Genomic DNA, 24,533 nt, shown 5'->3' with positions numbered 1-24,533 from the left:
TAAAAATATTTTCACTTGTTGATGTAAACATCTGTAATTCTCAAAACAAGTTGTGTTTACATTAATAAATTCAAATGTGGTCTTATACAAGTGTTTTATTATTATAATTATATTAAGAAAAAAACACTCAATTTATTATTGATTTTACACAAATATCTAAAATCGCTTAAATTAATACATTTTAGACGCTGAATAAAAAAAATACGAATAAAATGTACAAATATTGGGTTATGTTAGATGACTTCGTTTTATGCTATACATTTTTTTCCGTATAACATATAACTCAATTATTATTTGCCAAAATGTGATTTCTCCAGTTTTTATTGACATTGTTTTATTCCGTTTAGAATAGGTTTGGGATCAGAAAAGCAGTTGTTACTATTATAGATCTAATATTTAATATTATAGATCTGATTCCACGTGTTGGGACCATGTTCTTCAGGCTCTTCAAAGTAACGAGTACCTATATATGTATTTTATGCATTCGATAACATGACATTGCTTTATATTTATTCTAATAGAACTTGATCCAGTTATGCGGCCACCACTGTACATATACATGTGAGAGTCATTGTGTGATGACTGCATGCCCGTGAATGTATCAAATGCACGTATCCTTATTACGTCATTTGTAGAATCAGACGTCTTAAAAAAGGAGCACTTACTAAAATAGCGTCACTTTTTTAAAGATCAGTCCGTTCTTAGTTATCTATCTGCCATATAAAGGACGCTTGAAAATGAAGAGGACGGTCATTAAAATAAAGTATGTAAAAATGTATGCACATACAAAAGCAGTATTCAATCAAAAAATATTTCAAATGCATGTTTTAAAACGCAAAATACCGGTGTCCGTTGGAAGTCTATTATTATTTGGTCATTGAAATAGATTGAAATGTTTTTTTCCGCTGATACATTAAGTACGTAGAGGAATTTAATCAATATTTATTATCTTTGTATTTGAAAACAGCTATCTGATAACAATATGTATATTTTGTAAACTTATTGATAAGATATTTCAAAATTCAAAACAGCGTTATTTTTGCAAAATAATATACGTTTTAAAGTTTTTATATTTTATGCCATATGGCCGATTATTTGTTAAAATTAAATTTTTTTGTTTCGGCAGTCACTTTGTGGTAATATCTATTCATTTTAAATTTATGTTTAACTGGGGAAATACCACTATTTCTTAAAATCTATTTGACATAATTTTCAAATCCCGTATTATTACGGTGTTTGAAAATGACGCGGAATGCATCGAAACACGTGTGAAAAAAGATTGAAGAAATAGTGGTATTTACCTCGTAAAACTTGATATTTTAAACTTGATTTAATAAATACTGTTTTATATTTTTTCCAACATTCATAAAAATTACACGTGATTACACAAAACCAGTGTTACTCGCGGTTCAATCATTTAATATTTTATATAATTCTTAAAGAGTATGTAATTTTTTCTTAACTTATAACTAGCATCGTTGGTACCTACACGACTTCTAAGAGGACCATGAACAATAACTTTGATGCAATGAAAACAATAGTGTAGTATTTCTATGCTACGTTTTGATCAGATTTAAAAAATATATATATATATATATATATATATATATATATATATATATATATATATATATATATATATATATATATATATATATATATATATATATATATATATATATATATATATATATATATATATATATATATATATATATATATTTATATATGTATATATATATATATATATGTATAAATTATATATATATATATATATATATATATATATATATATATATATATATATATATATATATATATATATATATATAAATATATATATAAATATTTTTAAAGCGCTTTGCAAATAATATTGTTTATGTTATCTTGTTTTCCTGTGTCCGATATGCTACGTTATTAATATTTCGTATGCTTAAGAATTGATTTCAATTCGACGTCATATTTGTTCAGGAAAAAACAACATTGTGTAATTGCTTTTAGTATTACCCTTACAATGCCTTAAAACCTTTCTTGCATGTAATTGCCGTTTCAATATCGCTTCATCAGTTCGCTCCATTGCGCAGTACATCATTTGACGAGACGAAAAACCACACCAAATTCCATTTCATGACTCGTCTTTTAAAAAAATATCAAAAAGTCATCCTCGTTGAAATATTGTTTCAACAATTTTGTAATAAGTTCGTACACATTCTCAACAGTTCTCGCTTTACAACATTTTGAGTGTGTCCAAATACTTGTTCACAAAATCTGGATTATCTCCAATTACAGGAGTTATTTTCATATTATTTTTTGACATCTCATTCTGGCGTTTCTCATGTGTGTGATTATAATCCAGGATTCGGATCTCACATACTAATATAAGAGTTTCTGCTTAGTAAAAAAGCTTCTTTACATCTCACCAATAGATGTCTCTAGTGAAGTTCGAGTGATTCAAGAACATGGTTTCTAAATTGGTTCATATATATAGAACTTCCAAGAATTTGAGTAGTGTGGTTGTCAATAATGGGTAGAATTGGTGAATGTTACACGTGTGTAAAGTGATCACTTAAACCAGCCTATGACGGTCGTCAGCCCCGTAAATGCCCAGACTTCCATATTCTTCTTCATCTTTGATGAGATGTCAAAAAATAATAGTTCTCGCTTTGTTAAATGAATTATTACACATCGAATAACGCAATCGCCGTTGAATCAAATCGATTTATTTCCAGTTTATAATAATTTATTTTTTAGTTGCATCGTTTGTGATTCATGGTTATTGCGAGTTGCCTAACTACATATTAAATTGAAAATAATATATCTAACAAATAATTCAAATTTAATTTCTGTTTAATATATCACAATAAATTCAATTAGGTTCTTATTTATGATTACAAACATTAATGAATCTTTTAACGGGTATTATCTAATGACCCACTAAGCGTTAGTATTTTTTTTTACGTATAGAAATATGAAATGCAAGTTTCTGTCGTATTTTAGATTTTAGAAGTCCAACATGTTTCAGTTATTCGGGTTATTCCCGAAAAAGAAATACGAGCCAATATTGAATTGGTTTTTTGTCCGTCTACCCCAGTGGTTCCCAAAGTGGTCTTTTTGGACCGCCCGGGGTCCCCGGGATCATTCAGGGGGTCCGTTGAAAATTAAAATTGATTTGGGGTCCCTGAATAACGTCAGGGGGTCCCCGCAACGTTTAACATATATATTTTTTAAATTACGCATTTTTATCAATATGGATGTTAAAATAAATAACAATGAATAAATTATTAGCTAATTTTAAAACAAATTTCGTCAATGGTAACTATCCCATCTTCCTCACTTCGTATTATTTTAAATCTTGAGTTAGATATCGAATGGGCAGACATTGGAAAATAGGCCTTACGAAACTTGCTTTAAGGACTATATTCTAATTTCGGCACAAGAGGACATTTATCACAAAAACCCGACTATAGTTCTTAACAAACCGACTATAGTACTTAAAAAAGTCGGATATAAATGTGGAGGTCCTCACCAAAAAATTACATTTCCAATATTGCACAAAAAATCCTTTTAATTGTAAATCTGTTCTGTTTACTGTATTCTATCGAAATTTTAATTAAAGTTGCGACAAAACGTAACCTATCCTGTGTTAAACCAATATGAAATCATTAAATCTCATCAAAACGTAACAATTTTATAAGCTATAATTCCTGATTACTTAAAATCATTTATAATAGAAATGTAACGTTTTAGTGCGGACCTCCACAAATACGCTCATAACATCCCATCAGGTTCATCCAAGCTATCAATTTATGAAAAGGGGCCCGTGAGCCAAAAGTGTTTGAGAACCACTGGTCTACCCTGACAATGTGCGACACGTTTCGAGTGGCGTTTCGATAACGGGTTTACCTTTTATCAATATTTTATTGTTACGTATGGAATCAAAATTTGAGTAGCATGAAATTGGGCGATCTAAACGAAGCTGGTAGCGTTATGTTAAAATTGCTACCTCGGACGGCAAAAATGGTGATTGCATATCGACTAACCTAACATTACCAATGTACGGTCTGCCATTACGCAATTTACAAAAAAATGTTGCGTTATTTCTGGTATTTAAATGCCCTCACATCAATATCTATATTCACATACACGTATCTTTCAAATGCCAGAGATATTTATACATATTTCATACTTCATGTGTTACATACTATAGTTATAGTTCAGTCTTATGAATAATTGCAATTCATATACAATAATAATAAAATGAATATTATCCAAATGTGCAAACCCTGATTATCTAGGAAAATAATAATAATTTAGGATTATTCAAATCCTTATCCACAACCGATGGTGCATAGGGCACTGCATCATATAAACGCAAAGTTATCTTAATCGTTAACACATGAAAGAAAGGTGAATAAATATTAGGGTAAAAAATTACTTTTTATTATTCGACCCACCAGGTACCTACCAGTACTTCAGGTACCAGTCCAGTGTAATATTGAATAAATACTGAAAAATCACCTATATTTATTTGCCCCCACCTGAGAATCGAACCTGTGACCTCCAGAACGAGAGCCGAGCGTGCTGACCATTACACTACGGAGGCCGAAAGTTTATATTTTGGATTTTCGTATAGTAAATATTACTTCTCTTAATATGTTGGCTACTTTACTTTAGGCCTACCTGGTTCAACTCCCAGGAGGGTTAAACAATCAATGATCAGTGATTTTTCACTCTCAAATTTATTCATTAAAGTTTAGGACTGGTCACCTAGCCTTTTTTGTAAATAACGATCAAGATAATATGACGAATCGGGTCAGTATATATTATACATAAGAGCCAAAAGAATAATAAAGATGTGTTTTCAATTTATTCAGTATTCAGTGGTATGGCCCAGATTTTCTTAATTCATCCAACGATTTCCTCATTCCGATGAAACACGTGTTCAGGAAAATCTTTGTATTCCAACGAAACGTGTTCAGAACATTGTTTTTTTAATGTTTTGTATAAGCTAAAGTAAAAGTGTGAAACAAAAGAACGCCCCACCGAACACCCATCCATTGTCTATGTTTCCTAATGTGTTTGTCTCGAATCCCTAGTCAGTTGTCTAGAAAGTAAGTGACCCTAATATCGTGCTAATTTGAGCCATTTCACAGCTTTACAAATGTGACCAAATTTTCCATCAATTGTGTTACACCGTTCTTAGTTAAGTAACGTTTTCTATTTCGTTGAAATATTTGTCATTTGAAATATTATTTTAATTCGAATTAATATTTTTTTTTACAATTTATACCGAGAATCACCGGTGTTTTTTTGCGGTTTCTTCTTTTTTTCTCAAGAGAGGACTTTTCTTTTTTGATTAAGCATTTATAATTTCTAACATCGGAAGTTAATGTATAGTATTTGTCTGAATGGTACTTTATTATGGGGGGTAGTAGGAGTTTTATTTATAAAACCATTCAGACGAATAAATAATAATGAAATCCTTTGTTTGGTGAATATTTTCAACAGTTCACTGGATCATGTTCATTATATTCGTCATTTCCGTTCTGTTTGACACTGATCTGAATTGTCTTTTTCCATTGGCTATTGTACATAAAATTATTATAATAATAATAATAAACACTTATGGTAAATTTATATAACGCTCTTTTTTGTCAGCAATCACTGAAGGGCGCTTGACAATTAACAGTAATTACTATGAATAAGAGATTCAGAAAAGATAGGTCTGGAGTTTAGATCGAAATTCATCATAATTCTGGATAGATCGCGTTACTGTGGCTCAGTCTGGTTAAATTAAAAAGAAAAATATTTTTTCTTTTAATTTAATTTAACCAGATTACATTACTCCGTTCCTATTACCAACATCATTTGCCTCATTTATTTGTTTAACCCTTCTCTCTTCACCCGTTCTATTCACATGTCCAAACCATCTTAACACAACTTTCTTAATTTTATCGATAATGCCTATCAGCCTATCATTCCTTATCGAGCCTTGCATTCTTTCCTTATATCACCATTCGAACATCTTTACACATTGTTTTGCCGGACATTCTTCTGAGAGATCGCATTTCGACTGCTTTAGGTCTACTTTCATCCTTCCTTTGCCAACTCCATACTTCACTTCCACACGTTAGGGTTGGAACCAGGACTCGATATTGTGTACTGCAAGTTTAGCTTTCGCTGATAGGGTTTAGCTTAGCGAATACCATTATTTCTTTAAATTTATTCTGGCACGTATAACGTATCATTCTGTATCAGGGTTGGAACCAGGACTCCATTGTGTACTGCCAGTTATAACAAGTAAACCTTTATTTTACCTTTGTAACCAATTGAACTAATCAATCTCGTTCCGTTTGAATTATTTTATTTCGTTTGTATGGGGCTATACCTTAAAAGTAATAATGTTACATGAAGGGGGAAAGGCGACCGTCATTAAAACAAATTATTATTTCTGTTAACGTTTTGAGAATTTACTATATGTGAATCACCGAGTAAACAATGATGAATTTTTAGTATTATAAGTTAGGGCTTTGTTGAATATTTCAAAACGGTTCATGATTCACGTCTCGAAAATTTAAAAAGAAACCTATCATCGTTAGCGAAGGATGCCATAAAAATAAAACAAAAGGTATCGATGACCAATTGGCAAGGGTACCAGAACAGCAGGTAAACCTTATAAGTTATTTTTCATCCTCCTTTAGTCATCGAATAAATAATGATCCCGAGTCCTGTCGTCCTGTGTGATTCACACATGAACAATTTTTCAAAAGTTTCTCTTTTAAACTAACCGTCATGCCGCTTTCTCGCAGGCGTTTGCAGAGAGCTTAGAATGCCACAACCTGTCTTTGCAGACAATTTTCGCCTCTTCCACATTCATGCATCTCCTAATACGTGCCCGCCGATTATTCAGACTCTTAATCTTCTATATTATGGAAGTTATCCTCTGTCTTCTTCTGCTCCAATTTCTAACTACATTCGCCTTATAAATTTGATTTACTGTTTTTTTTTCTTAACCGTTTCGTTCCACATGTCAAAACACCTTTCTTAATTGTATCGATAATGCTTATTATCCTATGCCTTGCATTATTTCCTTATTTCATCATTCGAACATCTGTTATACACCGTTTCAACGCACATTCGTTTAAGAGATCGCATTCCGATTGCATTCAGTCTACATTTATCCCTATTTTTTCAACTCCATTGTTCTGCCAGATTAGCTTTCGCTGATAGGAAAATAGGATAATGTAGCAGCACTCACGCAGAAATTTCGCGTATTTATATCTTTGTATTTAAAAAGAAAATTAAATGAAAGAAATGACAATTAGTGTCGTTGCGACGCATTTTTTGTTTTCTATTTTCTCATTTTACTAAATTTTCTCACATCTATCTAAATTCAAATAATTATGTAATTTCTTAACAATAACTTCATTTGTTTTAGTTATTTTGCAAGTGCTAGTCTGAAAAAATATTAAATTAATATTTCTATTTTATTTTTCAATTCCACTCGTTCTTCCACCGCACCCTGTGAACGTCCCAAGAATTTTGATACTCACCGAATACTTGTAGACAGTTATCCGTCACTTTGTACACGTCATTCACGGTTAATTTAACCTTTGTTATTGGGGTTGTTTGAACTCGACGAAAATGTAATTCGAAATTTAAAAAAATACGCTTGAGTAACGGATAAAGTCAAATAGAATTCGGAGAGAAAGGAAAGATGAAAGGGACCGTGGGACGAATAAATTCGAGCACGGCTGATTGTCAAAGACGGTATTTTATAATTCATTCACAAAATATAAAGTTTTTAGGTATTTAGGTAGATCATGATTATGAAAAATGTCATAAAACGCTTTTGTTATGTTCGTAGGTAGGTACTCCGGGAGTCCTTTATATAAATATAGAAAAAGTACAATGAATTAATAACACTTTGAATTAAAAATTTACTTAGTAAATACCACTATTTCTTAAAATCTACTGTGACACGTGTTTCGATTCACACACTTGAAAATTATGCGGAAAGCATCAAAACACGTGTCACGTGGATTTTTATATATACTATGCCCTATGTCGGTAGTGTAATGGCAAAGGGTGTATCTGTCAAAATTTTCATTTTCTAAGTTTGTTCCACAAAATGTCTACAAGAGTGTATTCCATAATATAATAGTTGCAATACTTATTTAGTTTTTTTAAAGATATGTACATATGCCATCCGAAAAAGTATTAATTTCACAAGTTTGTTTTTGCTCTCCTGTAAAATTTGGTCTGAGACAGATATACCCCTTTGCCTTTACACTACCGATGTGTTCAAATGTATAGAAGTATGACATACCCTGGGTCCTTATATGCGAGAAACTTATTTTTCTAGTTTAATGAGTTTTTTTTCACAGCAATTTGGGTGTGTTCAAATCCTTGTTTACAAATCTATGTTTCCCCACTCAGGAGTTATTTTTACATTTTAACATCTCAACATAGATGAAGATAAATATGGAGTCTGTGAGTCTGGGTATTTTTTTTACATAAAAACGTAATAACGCCGTGGAGATTTCGAATTTCATTAAATAACATATTATGTCAATATAGAAACTTAACTGAATTGTTTTTGTTTTTATTTTTTTTATATAAATGAAGTAGTATACTAATGCAAGTTTGTTTTTATTGGAGTTGATATTTTTTCAATCTCCAAGGTAAAAAAGCAATGTTATCTAAGAATAGGCAAGTTATGATGGTCAAAATGCAATAATGAATAATTTATGTCAATCAACTCCATATAGCTCACTCCTTTCAACAACGTCATATATCAAAAATCGACAATTTTCGGTTGTGCATGTTTTCGGAATGCCCAGAAAATGTACTATATCCCAGCAAAAGCGGTATATTTTTAACTTAATATATATCCGCTACAGGGCAGAAAGTGTTGTTTTTGTATTTTGAAGAAAAGGTATTGTTTAATTATTTTTTTAAACAAACGAAATATTTCTCAAATGGAGAAAAAACCTAAAAAGATTTGTTGCACAGTAAAAAGTTCAATAAGTGGCTTGATATTTATTTTTAATACATTGTATTATATTTTTAAATAAAAACGTTCTCCTGAAAAATCAAGTTTTTTTTTATTTATGACGTTCTTGAAAGCAGTGAGCGATATGTGTATTTATTTTTTATCTTTGTACACTCTGTGACATTTTGTTTTCCGTGAAATTTCATAAACCTTCAAAGTGTCGTAGTTTATTTTCTAAGTTGAACGAGGCCTTTATTCGCCATTCATTATCTTAAGCTTTCGGTACAAAGTTTAAAGCTGAGTACTTACAAAACAACTTTGTTTCGTTGTTTTTATGACAGCCCGACACCCGTATGAATGTCAAAACTTTGCAAATTTCCGGTTAAAATATTTGCAGCTAATTTTAGTATAACGCAGGTATTAAAAAATTGGGTACATAACGTGAGAATACTATAAAAATTGAACAATCCATATAATTTTTACATATCCTAATTTGAATTATTCGAATCTTTGGAATTTTGTGATCTTGTTTCTCAAATTCTTCGCTGCTTTTACATTCAATTTTGAGGTTCAAATATTTTTCTGAATTAAAAACCACAGGTTTATCACAAATTGGACGCTATACTAATCAAATTGTATGTTGAACAAATGAATCAAATTGGACGTTTTAAAAACAAATTGGACGTTGTATTGTATTTTATAAAAAAAGTTATGAATTTATGAATTTTCAAAAATATATTTATACTAGTACGATATATACCCTCAGTGTGAATCGCACATCTTTTATTCTTATGACTAGGAAGTGCGTTAGTCAAGTCCAGTTCAGTCAAGTTGGCAAGCCTGCGCGGCGCGCTGTTTTAGTCTGTGCGCGCGATGTGTACTGTGTGTGTAAAAGATTTTCAATACTACTTTGAATCATTAGTACTACTTTGAATATATTTTTAAAAATCCTTTTATATAATACAATTTAAGTATGTTTCGTCCAATCATATAAGATCTAATTGTAAGTTAATAAATAAGCAAATAAATAAACCCTTGGTTCAGAAATAAAATTTAAATTGTACTCATGTCATTACAAATTTTATCACGAATAACCAAACAACGATAGTAATTATTGACACAGTCATTATAATGACTCTGTCTAATGACTTGTACTTCAGAGCGCCATCGTTAGAAAATGTACGCAACCCAAGCGCCTTTATGGATTATTGTATAGGTAAGTCTGAAGGCATTCCTAGCGCGCTATGGATAGCACGTATCGAGTATTATTCTGTCGGTAATTCAAAGGTTGCCTCACAAACAGTGACTCGTGTTGGACGCCTAATAGTGGTATAACGGAACTTCTCATACAAATTATCATTCCTCGCAGACGGTAATCTGGTGTTGCTGTTAGCGAGACGATGTACAAGCCTGCCGTCTGTCAACGAAAAAAGGTGCAATGTTCGATCGGAAACAGAATTTTGTATACAGCTCTACTTGAACCGTATTTGGTTTAAGATTCAATTAAATTTTAAACCCTTATCCGCACCCCAATGATGCATAGGGCACTACATCATATAAATGCAGTGTTATCTTGATCGTTAACACATGAAGGAAAGGTGATTAGCCCTCCGCTTCAGGTACCAGTCCAGGGTAATTAAATTATTATACCAGTCCTGGAAATCGAACCCGGGACCTCCAGAACGGTAGCCGAGTGTGCTGACCATTACACTACGGGGGCGGACAAAAAGTGCTAAATATTTGAATATGTATATTTTTAAATAAATAACCAGCTTGTAGAATTGAATTTGAAAAGAATGATTTAAAATTAATTTCAAAGATGGTCAGCTGGAGTGTCCCTTAGAGACAGAATAAAAAGTTCACGCATTCGTGGAAACCTAGGTGTAACTGACATCTATAGTAAATTAGAGGAAAGGCAATTGGGATGGTATAGGCACATAGGGTCTAATCTAGAGAACCTGAACATATTGTAAACCAGGCGATCTCCATGGATCTTCCTCGAAAGACATCTAGAGGAAGAACAAAAAATCAAGGATGCTACAGAAAGATAACGTGATTCGAAGGCATGACTTTGTATGTGATAGAAGAACCTATAACCTGAAGATGAGGAGAGCTGACTCCAACAGTCTACGAAGATGATAAATTGGAATGGAGCCTGGAAAAATAAGATTTTTGAAAAATGGCTTATTTTCAAAAATTCTAAATATTCCACATTCTGATCACTAACCGAACAGTTTCTAAATTCACAGATATTACGGTATTTCCGATAGTCATAGTGTATTTTTGGGTTATTATATCGTGTGTAGATTGCACATCTCGTCAACGTTTCAGCCGCCGTTTCAGTGTATTATGTCTTTGAAATAAGGTCTTGTAAAAAATTAAATATGAATATTGATACGAATGTTACCATTTTCTCTGTTTTGAAACATGACTAAGTATATGGTAATTTCAGTATCATAGCGCATTTAATATGGCACTTGTTATGAAAAAAGTTCTATAAACGCACCGATTAATAACCTAGGAAAACATTATCAAACAGTTATTTAAAGAATGAGAGCTTTAACCAAAACCAAAAATGTAATTCTTCGTTAATATCTAGTGAAAATGATGATATTCGTATAGCTTACCCTCTTAAGTCTATGACGGTACAAGTAAAGAAACATTCCTTGTTTATGTTTCTTACCAAACAATATTGTTTACTGCTTTACACCGTGGCTCAGTTGGGTCTCGGGTTGAAATACAAATATGTACATTTCACGTATAAACAATGTGTGTTTGTTTTATTTTCACTCATATCAGTGAATGGGAATGCGTTTTGTACTTACTTTTTAAAAGTTAAATTTCAAAGTGACGTTAAGTGCGCGGCTCTTACTGAAAAACGCAGTTATAACTTTATTACAATTATTAATTCATGTGTATTTGGTGATAATACTACTTCTGCTCATACCCCATTTTATCCTATTTTTATTATTATTTTGTATCGAGTTTCATCTCTTTATTATGATTTCCTAATGGAATAACAAATGTTTTTTATAGTATAATTATTATTATTTAACCTTATACTTACCAAAAATTACTGACGTAAATGATAACGGTTTATGCGATATTTCTATGATGTTTTATCCTCTAAGTAACAATAATATAATTGAATAATTTATATAGCTCCATTTTCGTAAAATACTATTTCAAGGGCGCCTTTTATTGTATAAATGCAGTTTTAAGCAATAAATTATTTTCAATTTAAAGAAATCTATGACGGTTTCCATTACAAAACGGTTTTATACAATAAAAGTCAAAATAATCTAAAAATTACCAAAATTTATTCAAACATGTTTTATTTCATGTAATTTAATTAAGATCGATTTAAATAGTATAAATGCAGTTTTAAGCAATAAATTATTTTCAATTTAAAGAAATCTATGACGGTTTCCATTACAAATCGGTTTTATACAATAAAAGTCAAAATAATCTAAAAATTACCAAAATTTATTCAAACATGTTTTATTTCGTGTATTTTAATTATGATCGATTTAAATAGTGATCACTTATAATACTAATACTATGACATATAATAAAGTGCAAATATTGGTTAATTGCATTAGATGAAATAATGTTACTTTGGAGATATTAATTGAATTAATTAACGATAAGTAGCTTTTCACATGGAATGTTACAATTAACGCAAAAGGTGGACAAAATATATTCGATTAAATAGGCTAATGGATACAAATGAAACGAGAAATTAATTACTAATGTAAGTATTGCAAGTTTAATTTAATCATTCGGGGAAAATGACTCTGCTGTAATCATTCCCTTTTTACCTAATCACCATAGTCCCTCAAGACTTGAGTATGGTATGGTCCAAGGGTGTAACCATGAGTCAGAAACCATGTTATTCCAGCATTATCATCTTAAACTCTATCATAAACCTATAGGGTTTTAATTAAGGCCCCGAATACGATAAATTGTAACCGTATTTTCTTTAAACCCAGGTAACATTTGACGTATTTTTTTGTCTTCTTATAACACCGTTTTTGTATTGAAAAATATTATTTCTTCAAAAAATAACATAACATATGTATTTTAAAAAATATACAAGTACTTATATATTTCTTCAAAATTGATATAAAAAAATAATATTATTTATTTGTTCAAAACCATATACCTATTTATTTTTCGAAATAAATATATAGTTTTGAAAAAAAAGAGTTATTGAAAGGCAATGAGTTGAAAAAATGATAAATGCATATTCTAAAAAAACCGAATTAAAAATACATTTATTTTAAATTGTGCGCGGAGAGACGTCTGGCCCCTCGCGCGGCGGATCGCTTTCTGAATGGGTGTTTGCGAGTTCCCCCTTAATCACACAATTCAATATAATCAGTTCTAAGATGTGTTTTCTTACTTTACTCTAATTTACACACCATTATATTATATTCATAATGAGGGATCATCGAATCCCTAAAACATTTATAATTTTGTAATGGACCTTCTCGGGGCCACAACGAAATCCGTCTGAACTGTGAATACGGGGTTAGTTGTGCACATTGCGGCTACATTGTTTCCCTTATTTACTGTGTGTACTTTATGCGCTCCTACTAATAACATTCTCGGGAAAGTTAACATCTCGGAGTTACAACTGCTTCACAATTTGTGTAAATAGACCTGGTTTAGTTCTGTTGAAAGCGTTTTGTTGTGGTCTTTTATTACGTTTATGGTGATTTGTGTGGTATTTTTAGAGTAAAGATTTAGATAAGATCTGATCACGTACTCCGTGGAGCGATTGCGAGGAGATTTGTAGAAAAGGGTGTACAATTTGAAAACAAAAAGACTCCGGTAATATCGGATTTTCTCACGGTGTAAATATGCATTTTTCACAACATTTTAATACAACAGTGTGTCCAAATACTTCTTCACAAAATCTGGATTATCTCCAATTACAGGAGTTATTTTCATATTATTTTTTAACATCTCATCATGAGATGTTAAAAAAGAAGAATATGGAAGTCTGGGCATTTACGGGGCTGACGACCGTCATAGGCTGGTTTAAGTGATCACTTTACACACGTGTAACATTAACCAATTCTACCCATTATTGACAACCACACTACTCAAATTCTTGGAAGTTCTATATATATGAACCAATTTAGAAACCTTGTTCTTGAATCACTAGAGACATCTATTGGTGAGATGTAAAGAAGCTTTTTACTAAGCAGCAACTCTTATATTAGTATGTGATGTCCGAATCCTGGATTATAATCACACACACGAGAAATGCCAGAAAATACCATTTTCTCTTTTATAATTTAAGCTTATAATTTGTAAATTCGTAAATGCCCAGACTTCCATATTCTTCTTCATCTTTGATGAGATGTTAAAAAATAATATGCATTTTTCACATAAAAAGAATAGCGATTTTTTTAAATCTCAAATTTTTATATCGGTAAACGTCTTAGCGGCATAAATAACTCAATTTCTATTAAAATTATCTTCAAAAACCTTATGCCTTTTAGTAATAAATTGCTTATTTATTTTTTTACAAAAATGTTAATAAAATTAGTATATAACCACTCACCGAGATTTTTACGTCTACCGGTTTCGAGACGTACCCGTCTCTTCGTCAGGACAATCACTAACACAGCATGCAAACAATACTACCCTTCACCACCATAGCACCATTTACACCTACCCTCTCATCCTACAAGTATATAAGTAGATTCGATTCCTAGTCTAATTCTAATATACGTTTAACCTCGGCTCGTAACGCATGTCTGTATTGAAAACTATAGTGCATGTTGGTCTTCGGGTCGACCAAAAATCGCATGTGTTAGACATTTTGTGTAGTTTTGAGTGTGTAAATGGTGCTATGGTGGTGAAGGGTAGTATTGTTTGCATGCTGTGTTAGTGATTGTCCTGACGAAGAGACGGGTACGTCTCGAAACCGGTAGACGTAAAAATCTCGGTGAGTGGTTATATACTAATTTTATTAACATTTTTGTAAAAAATAAATAAGTAAAAATGACTAACCACAAAGTAAATGCTTTAAATATTAATAATATTGAGAATATAATAAATTGCTCGTTATTTATTACACGTTGTTGAGACAAATTGTTGTGAATAATTGCAAGCGCCGTTTAATTATATCTCATCGCCTGATCATTTCTATGATACGTTATTTACGGACTTTAATTTTAAATTTTAGTAGTCATACTACGTTTTTCATTATTCGTTCGTCTTTTCCTTAGTGCCATGTTAATATGTCGAACACCTATGTCAAAAATGTATCAAATAAAAAAATACGATTTTTTAGATAATCACTTATTCGGATTCTACAAACGAAGACGCATATATCAATTTATCCGATATGTCAATATATAATACGTATAATAAATGTTTATATGAAATGAATATGTATATTGAATGTATCTATGTATTATGAAAATAAATAAATAAATAAATAAAATAAATAAATAAATAAATAATATTAAATATTCTTCAAAATATAGCACTATCTGTTCCTTTTGGTGAATAAAAGAGTTCGATTCTCTCTGCCTACCCCTTCGGGGAAGCGGCGTGATGGTTAGTAAGTTAGCTAGTTTAAAATGTTTTGATGTTAATATTCTTTAATATGCATTGTCCATTCATAAAAGAAAACAGGAAACTTCTATTACATAAGGTGACATCACTATACGTTTTTCGTCTCTCCTGAAAAAAAACAGTTTTTTTGAGTTGATACTCTTTTGATCTAGAGGTGCGATATACATTATTGTAAAGACAATGTATTAAACCATTGAAAATTTGTAAATTTGCGGCTTTATCAATGCAAATAAAACATAATATAATTTTCCTTAGTCTCATTTAAATTCCCACTTAAATGGTTAATGTTAATCGTTTAATGAACAACTCTATTTGCATTTTAAATAATAAATTCGTAAACCTTCAAAATCGGCGGAATTTTCAAACGAAATTTAATTCAGAGAGAAATTTATTAATAAAATGTTTCAATTTAAAGAGACGAATATTTTTTATTCCTAATAGTAACATTTAATTCATTTAAATATTTTATAATGAAATTGACAGAAAATGCTAAATATTTTGTGAATATTAAATCCAGTCTGTTGCATACTCTCGACTCTCGGGTTACATTATGAGTACTGCGAACGTCTTTGGTACTTATCTCACCAAGCAGAAAATTGAAATCCAATTTTCGCTGGGAATTTGTCTTTTTTGTATGAAAACGTATTTCATTCTCACACGAATCGACGTTTTTCTAATTGCAACTTCACTTTGAAGTCCGCTGGAGGATTGATCAAAGACGTGAAAGTAGTCCAGACTTGGACTCTTTTGTTTAAGATGAATGGACTCCTATTTTTAAGGATTTACTGAAACTTTCCACAGTGAGTTTAAGCTCTTTATTTTTTCAGTTATTCAGGAAGTTAAAAATGCAGTATGCAGCTATTTACTACTTTCGTATGTTATTAACTAACTAACCATCACACCGGTTCCTCGCAAGTGTAGGCAGAGAGAATAAACCACCCCACCTGCTTTGCAAACAATCTTCGCCTATTACATATTCATGGGTCTCCACATACATACTCCGACTCCTGACCTGGCCATTTTCAAGTACTTTCTTGTTGTAAGTGTTTTTTCTTCACTCATTCGTTCCACATGTCCAAATCATCTCCACACGCCTTTCTCAATTTTATCGATAATGCTTGCTTTCTTTTATATGTTATTTTGTAATATGGCGCCGATCAATTATTTGATGTTATATACATTTTATTATGTAGGTACAAAGTATCATGCAAAATCACAAATAATAATTTTTCTTGCCCATAAAAACATAACCGCACAATTGAATTCCGTCATGTGTCCCAAATAAAAAATACTTATAAAACATATATTATATGTACGAGTATGATACAAATGTGTTTTTAAATTCCACACAATATACTAGGCTTTTTTTTATCACCCAGTCACAAATTACCGTATGCAGTTTAACAAAAACTGCCTCAAAACATGTAAAGTTCACAACTCATGACCTATTTTATTGCAAATTGAAATGTTCAAACGCCTTAAATAAATTATGTTCTGACGCAAATATCACATAAATCATACGAAAAAATAATAAAAAATCGGAACCGGTTTATAATACCGTGTCAAATCGTAAAACATAAAATTTAACGTCACACAAGTATGAATATTTGTGAACCAAGTTTTTAATAATAATAATAATAATAAAACCCTTATCCGCACCCCAATGGTGCATAGGGCACTGCTTCATATAAATGCAGTGTTATCTCGATCGTTTACACATGAAGGAAAGGTGATCAGCCCTCCGCTTCAGGTACCAGTCCAGGGTAATATTGAATAAATATTACAGTGCAAAAATCACTTATATTTATTTGACCCCCCCTGGGAATCGAACCCGGGACCTCCAGAACGGTAGCCGAGCGTGCTGACCATATTACACTACGGAGGCAGACCAAGTTTTTAAATTACCGATAAAATTAAAATGTGAAATACAAAATTAAATATCGAACAAAATATTTGAAATAATTCTTTTTTATTCGAAAATATGCTTTTTTTAACGTTGAATTACGTAGCAACATATTTTCATCATCTGAAAAGTCATTAGCAATCAAAAAATCTTTTATGTATAGATGAATACCTATATTTTAATTGTTAAATAATAATTATAACTAAAACTTTATATCATAAGTATTACATATAAATGTAATCATAATATAATCATAATATAATCATATTATAATATCATTTTATTTTTTAGTTTATTCAAACCATGGAAGCATCTGTAGCTACCGAAACTGTATTTGTTAAAGATAAATTTAACTCAAGCGGTAAAAAACAAGTGTTCTCATTTAAAATATATTCAATTATAATACACTAGTTAGTATATTTTTTGAGTTATAATAAAAATATTATTATTGTTTTATCAAAATATACGAGAATGTTTTTAAAACTGTTTATTTTTCAATAGATGATTTTAGTTATTCTAATTATTAATCTGTCCGTAAAAAGCTTAAATACCGTAGATAAATTGTATTTCATAAAATTATATGTTGTATAAATATTAACGTGATGACTTTCATCTTAACCTTATTTATAAAAATGAATTAAAACAGATTTTTAAAAAATAAAAAAAATCGGAAAAAGTAACAGATTTTACGAAATCAGGTGGTGTAAATGGTAATATGCATATGTGTTTAAAGTTATACAGCTCTGTAAATCGGACGGTTATTTTTTATACCCTAATCAGTATTCATTGCCTTATGCGACTAACGTTTGTTTTGTGAGTATTTAACTAACTGTATATTATCGTGTTCCAACAAATGTTTCAATTTTTAATACGCGTGTTTTGAATCACTGAGTTATATGCTTATGATTTTATCGGTAATATTAAAACACGTGTCACATATGTAAATATAATGTGAATAATTAAAAAGTCCTTTTTGCATAATAAAAAAATTAGCCTTAAATATATTAGCCTGCCCGAAACGCATGAGTGATCATCTTGCCTTCTAGTAAGTACGATTGCGATTACGCATTGGCGCAGTGCCCTATGCACCATTGGGTGCGGATAAGGGTCAGAAGAAAAATAAATATATAGATATAAAATAACTGTTGAACCTACAACATTTTGAGTGTCCGAATACTTCACTAATCTGGATTTTCATTTATTTCGAGTATTTTTACATTTTAACATATTAACATGGATAAAGAAGAATATGGAAGTCTGGGTATTTACAGAGTTTATGACCGTTCATAGGCTACTTAAGTGATCACTTTACACAAGTTCAACATTTGTTTATTCTACCCATTTTAGACAACCACTCTACTCATTATTGACAACCACACTTGAGTAGTGCGGTTGTCAATCATGGATAGATTGGTGAATGTTGCACGTGTGTAATAAAGTGACCATTTAACCAACCTTTGACAGGTCACGCGCCCTGTAAATACCCAGACTTCCATATGCTTCTTCATTCATGTTGAGATGTCGAAATATACAAATGAATCAATTAATGAAAAAAGGACAATTGTATGGAAATTATTTTAAAAAATAATCGGCAAAAATTGAGAATAGTTATGAATAGTATGCCTTGTACGCAAGTAGCATAAGAAAAAAGACACACATAAACCTATAAAATATATCAAAATGACCCATAAAATTGTTAGATGACTTTTTAATTGGATGTTAGCCTTCACATAAGTTACATCTCGCTTTATTTTGATGGTGTGATCAAGCGCTATTACAAAATGTAATAATTCTCGCTAAAGACTCGCTCTATGAAGTATGACAAGATTAAGAACTATGACAAGACAAGATATTTTATTACACTGCATTAATCTTGGAGCCGTTCCCACGACCGTTACTAGAACATTTTCAGCTGTTAACTTTATTTTATACCTGTTTGGTAAAAGCGTCCTTGTCGCTCCATTGGGTTTTTATTTGAAAAACGAGAGACAGATAGACACAGGGTTTCGGATATCTCACGGATTTCATCTTCGCGTTGTCATTTCTTAACGCCTACTTTTTTTATGATTGAACCAAATAAAGAGTCGGTGACATTTTATAACTCATAGAAAATTTACTATTATTATATTGTTAGTTTTAGCATATGGCCATTGGAGTATCAATTTCGCGATGTCACCAATTTCAAATTAACACATCCCATCAAATGAAACTTCTGACTAGAAGATGAGATTCAAATATGTAGATACGTTTGCCATGTTTTATGCACTTATATAATGTTTATTATGCATAATACCACTAATTCTTGAGAACTTTAATTTCTTGGCCTTCGCGTCTACCTCGATTAACGACAACTCGATATAGCGGTCCCTTTCCCAATACTGTCATTTCCCACAACTCTTAGCTGTATTGTATTTTCCCCTCAATTTTCGTTTTTATTACTTAAGGCCAAACTCGCAATAATATAACTCAGTGGGCTTCCGGCAACGCATGATCGCATGGTCCTGAGATCATTTTTTTTAAGAATACATATTGTTTTTGTTTTTGTTTTTTAGAATATGTATGGAAAAAATATTTTTCTAGCATTTTTTATAACCCCTTACCTTTCAATCACTCTTTTTTTCAAAACCATATATTTATTTCGAAGAAAAACTTATTTTTTCAATACAAAAATAGTCATATAAGGGTACGTACCTACATTGCTGCACATGTTAAAACTGTCACCTAGAATTTTATAGCTACATAAAGACCATAGTCCATTTGATCTTCACATTCGTTTGATAATGCCCTAACAAGGCGAAACAATTGTCACAATATTATTTTTTATGTGTTTTTGTTAATAAAATACAACTAAGTAGACTAAAAAAATCTGTGTTTGATTTTAAATGAATACATAAAACAAAAACAGAGTTTAAAAAAACAGTACGTCAAATGTTTCCTGGATTTAGAGAAAATTAAGTTGCGACTTAACGAATACTGGGCCTTAAGCATGGTTGCTATGTTTTCATTTTCCTATATAATCTCTCGGCATTCGACAACGACTTGTTTCTAAGTAAACCCTCACTTGACAGCTGACCTGCGATTGGCACTAACCAGATTTGACGTTTACTTGTGAACAATGTACATTATTTTGTTCTATGACCTCCTTAGTTACTTACAGTCGCGATCAAAAATCTCTGATCACTTTTAAACGTATTAATTTTATGTTATTTTTATAAATTTTTTGTTCTTTTGAAAAAAATGTATGAAATTAAAAATAAATTTTTAATTCATTGTGTTTGTCTAATAAATAATGTCTAATAAGTTTTTTTAAGCTGTGAGGAATTGTGTTATTTTTCACAAGATCTTGGTCCATTTATCCTCAGATGAGCTTAATATATCTGTAATACAAAACATTTAAAATGTTTTTCTTAAAAAATCAGTAAAATTTACGTTTTATAATATACGAGATGAAAAATCGAGCGTCATTAAAAATAAACTTTATTATGTAGTCCAACAAATTTATTTATTTTTGTGTCAGCTGTTTCGTCTTCTAAGATTATCAGGTTCTTTTTGGCAGTTTCGCAACACCCTCGCATGGCAAAACAGCTTTCACATAAATAAATAAATTCAGTAGAATCATACATAAATCGTGTTCTGATTAAGATAAATAATAAAAAATTAGTACTAATTTCTTTTTTTACAAAAATGTTAATAAAATTAGTATATTACCACTCACCGAGATTTTTATGTCTACCGGTTTCGAGACGTACCCGTCTTTTCGTCAGGACAATCACTACCACAGCATGCAAACAATACCACCCTTCACCACCATAGCACCATTTACACACTCAAAACTACACAAAATGTCTAATACATGCGATTTTTGGTCGACCCGAAGACCAACATGCACTAAAGAGTTCAGCACAGACATGCGTTACGAGCCGAGGTTAAACATGCACTTGTGCATGTTTAAATAACATACTTAAATTTAAATAACATGTTTAAATAAGATTAATAAATTAATATTCAAACGTTTTTTACACTGTGTTATGTTTTTAATAAAATATCACCATTCAAAAGATATGCGTTTTAGTTTATGTTTAAAATAATTGAAGACTGAAGACATTCTGAAACTCAGAAAGCGGGAATCACATATCATTTTGCAAAGTTGTGACGATAATATTAATAAAAGAAGCCCTCTATTTTTTTCAGACTAGCCATAAAGTAGACGTATCGAAGCATATTAGTGATTTCCATTCTAATGTGACCGTAAATTGAAGAATATCGTTGTATACCTCCATTAAATATTTACAGACCAAACAAATTATGTTATTTAATGGAGAAGTACGTTTATTTTTATTTTATTAATTCACAAAATTACTATATAATCGTTTTAGCTTAAATCGTGGGCCGTTGACCGCGATTCAACTATGGACTTAGTCTTTAAATTTTATGTTAAATTTAATGAAATTGGCTTTAGCGTGTTGATAATATCATAAAATGAAACTACACGCGTACAGTTAAATCCGTAATTTTTACACCTATGCCAATAACCAACCAGAATTGGTATTATTTATAGCGGTATTCTGTAATCCTGTTAAAAGTTTGACCTTATATCGAAAAGTCCATACAACAAAAAAGAAATTCGTGTGATGGTTTATTTGATTTTTCTTTTTATGTATCTAATAAAATATATTTTTCTCTCATTTCAGATTTCCCATGTGTCACATCAAAAGAATAATGGTTGATCATATTTAATTCAAGTAAGTTGTCTTTCAATAAAAAAAATATTTCATTGAATCTCAATATATGTATGCAAAAAGTCTAATTCCTTGTGTTATTTTTCCGACTTGTAAAAGCAGTGGCGATTTGTATTCGTATTAAGGAACACAATACCTATTTACTAGGATGGTATTATTTTAAATAGTCGATAGTATTATTTAAAAAATTCAGTTAATTTTCTTTAATAACTCCCTGTTTATTGATCAAATACATAAAAACCTAAAAATAATATCAGTAAGTTCGCACAAATATTATAAAAACAATGAGTGCAACACCGGTGGAGTTTAATCAGTAGGGTAATCAGTAGGGTCGGGTAAGGATAATGTATAGTAGGCACTGGTCGAGTTTCTATATGGAACGCGATTAATCCAGGGTAGGCACTGCTTTTCTGTCTATAAAGAACGCACACCCCTGCCCTACACCATGAATCCTGCTCTCTTCTTTTGAAAATGTTCACTTTCTCTAGCAAATTACTCTCCACCGATAGCCATGTATTATACTTAAATTCTAGCGGACTTATCCTCTCAAGATTATGTTAAGTAGATCAAGTAATGTGCAATTAACACATCGCTCACTCCTTTCAAAAACGTCATAAATAGAAATACTTGATTTTTCAGGAGAACATTTTTAAAGTTTAAAAATAAAACACAATGCATTAAAAATAAATATCAAGCCACTTATTGAACTTTTTACTGTGCAACAGATCTTTTTAGGTAAAACCTGAAGGTTTTTTCTCCATTTGAAAAATATTTAGTATATTTAAACAAATAATTAAAAAAAGACCTTTTCTTCAAAATGCAAAAACAACACTTTCTGCCCTGTAGCGGGTAAATATTAAGTTAAAATATGCCTCTTTTGCTGGGATACAGTACATTTTCTGGGCATTCTGAAAACATGCCCTACTCAAAATTCACGATTTTTGATTTATGACGTTCTTGAAAGGAGTGAGCGAATGTGCCCTTCCACATACATATCCCAGTGCCCTGACGCAGTCACTGGTTATCACTCGCGAGTATCTCTGCACGTGGATGTTCTCAATAGCGTGCACTGTTTGTACTTGGTATAGTGTACAAAAATATGTAGGCATACCCGTGTAGGTACTTGTAATAAGGTGTAATCCCATTGAGTGCTTCAATGGCCGTTTCGAAAGTGGATTCATTTCAATATCAAATCAACATCGTACCGGCAGATATCTGCCTTGCATCGCACAGGTGTGCTCACGATCAATAAAAAGTCTATTATTCTCAAACTGTTAGTGATAATATGCTATTACAGTGGTCCTATGATAGAGCTCATCTACCCTTCAATTTTTATATTGCCGGGCAAGAAAAAATATTTTGCAATGCAAATCTATATAAATTCGGATAAGTTTCGTCTCATATCTGTCTTAAATAGCTTATATCTAATACCTTTCTTTCATTAAACTACTTTTATTTTATTTTAATTTTAAATGGTGTCCTAGTATACATCATAAAATTAACAAGCTAACTGACCTAACCATATTTCATTAATTGAATCGACAGTCACATTGTAGTAATATCTATCCATTTTCAATTTTTTAAATTTTCAAAGTTTTAAGTTTTACTTAGTAAATACCACTATTTACTGTCACATCGAAATGGTGGTATTTTCCAAGTAAAACATAAATTTATCTAACCTAACCTAACCTAGTAATCATCGTAATCCACGATTAACGAAGTAATCACCTCACATTAAAAAAATATATATTCTTAATATAAATCTTAAAATATTAGGAATTTTCTTTTATTTTCGGCATTGAAAAATAATTTTATCCACTGCTGAAAAAAAAATCTGCTTAAAATTAACGCGATATGGATAACATTTTTTGGTAAGTACCTACCTATTATGTAGTCGGGACAATCGGCGGGTGTGTGCGAGGAGATGCTTCCTTTTATTTATTTTCGCGTATTCTATAGCAAAAAAATGTTTAATTTTGGAAACAGTTTGAAGACCTCTGAATCTCATTCGAAACACGTGTCGGAAAGCCCTTTACACATCTTGTTCATTAATATATCACCACTATATGAAAAGGTTCTACTATTTAGTTGGAAAATTCTTAAATGACAAACTTAAGTAAAAGCAACTTCGACTATATGGCCTTTTTTTCTTGAACGTTAGATTGCAAAATCAAGATAATATTGGAATTTAGTTACATACTGTGATTTCGTTACGATCGGCACGTTCTAAGAATTTATTTTTATTACATACTTTTTTTATCATTTGGTAAAAAATATAGATTTGATGGTAAAATTTAAA

General features: G+C 31.0%; 1 protein-coding gene across 1 annotated transcript in view; it reads left to right on the top strand.

Annotated features, from left to right (window-relative positions):
- The window catches only part of Arl4 (ADP ribosylation factor-like 4), a 144,264-nt gene that overhangs the window by 26,438 nt on the left and 93,293 nt on the right, over window positions 1–24,533 (top strand). Inside the window, exon 2 of the mRNA XM_088264191.1 lies at window positions 22,187–22,237. The gene's annotated coding sequence lies outside the window, so the exon portion shown is untranslated. The remainder of the gene's footprint in view (window positions 1–22,186; window positions 22,238–24,533) is intronic.

The sequence above is a fragment of the Brachycentrus maculatus genome, unplaced genomic scaffold (genome assembly GCF_059751285.1).
Source record: "Brachycentrus maculatus isolate JH-2025_06_01 unplaced genomic scaffold, ASM5975128v1 h1tg000220l, whole genome shotgun sequence".
NCBI lineage: Eukaryota > Metazoa > Arthropoda > Insecta > Trichoptera > Brachycentridae > Brachycentrus > Brachycentrus maculatus.
The sequence above is the reverse complement of the archived record's forward strand: the minus strand, read 5'-3'. Positions and strand labels throughout refer to the sequence as shown.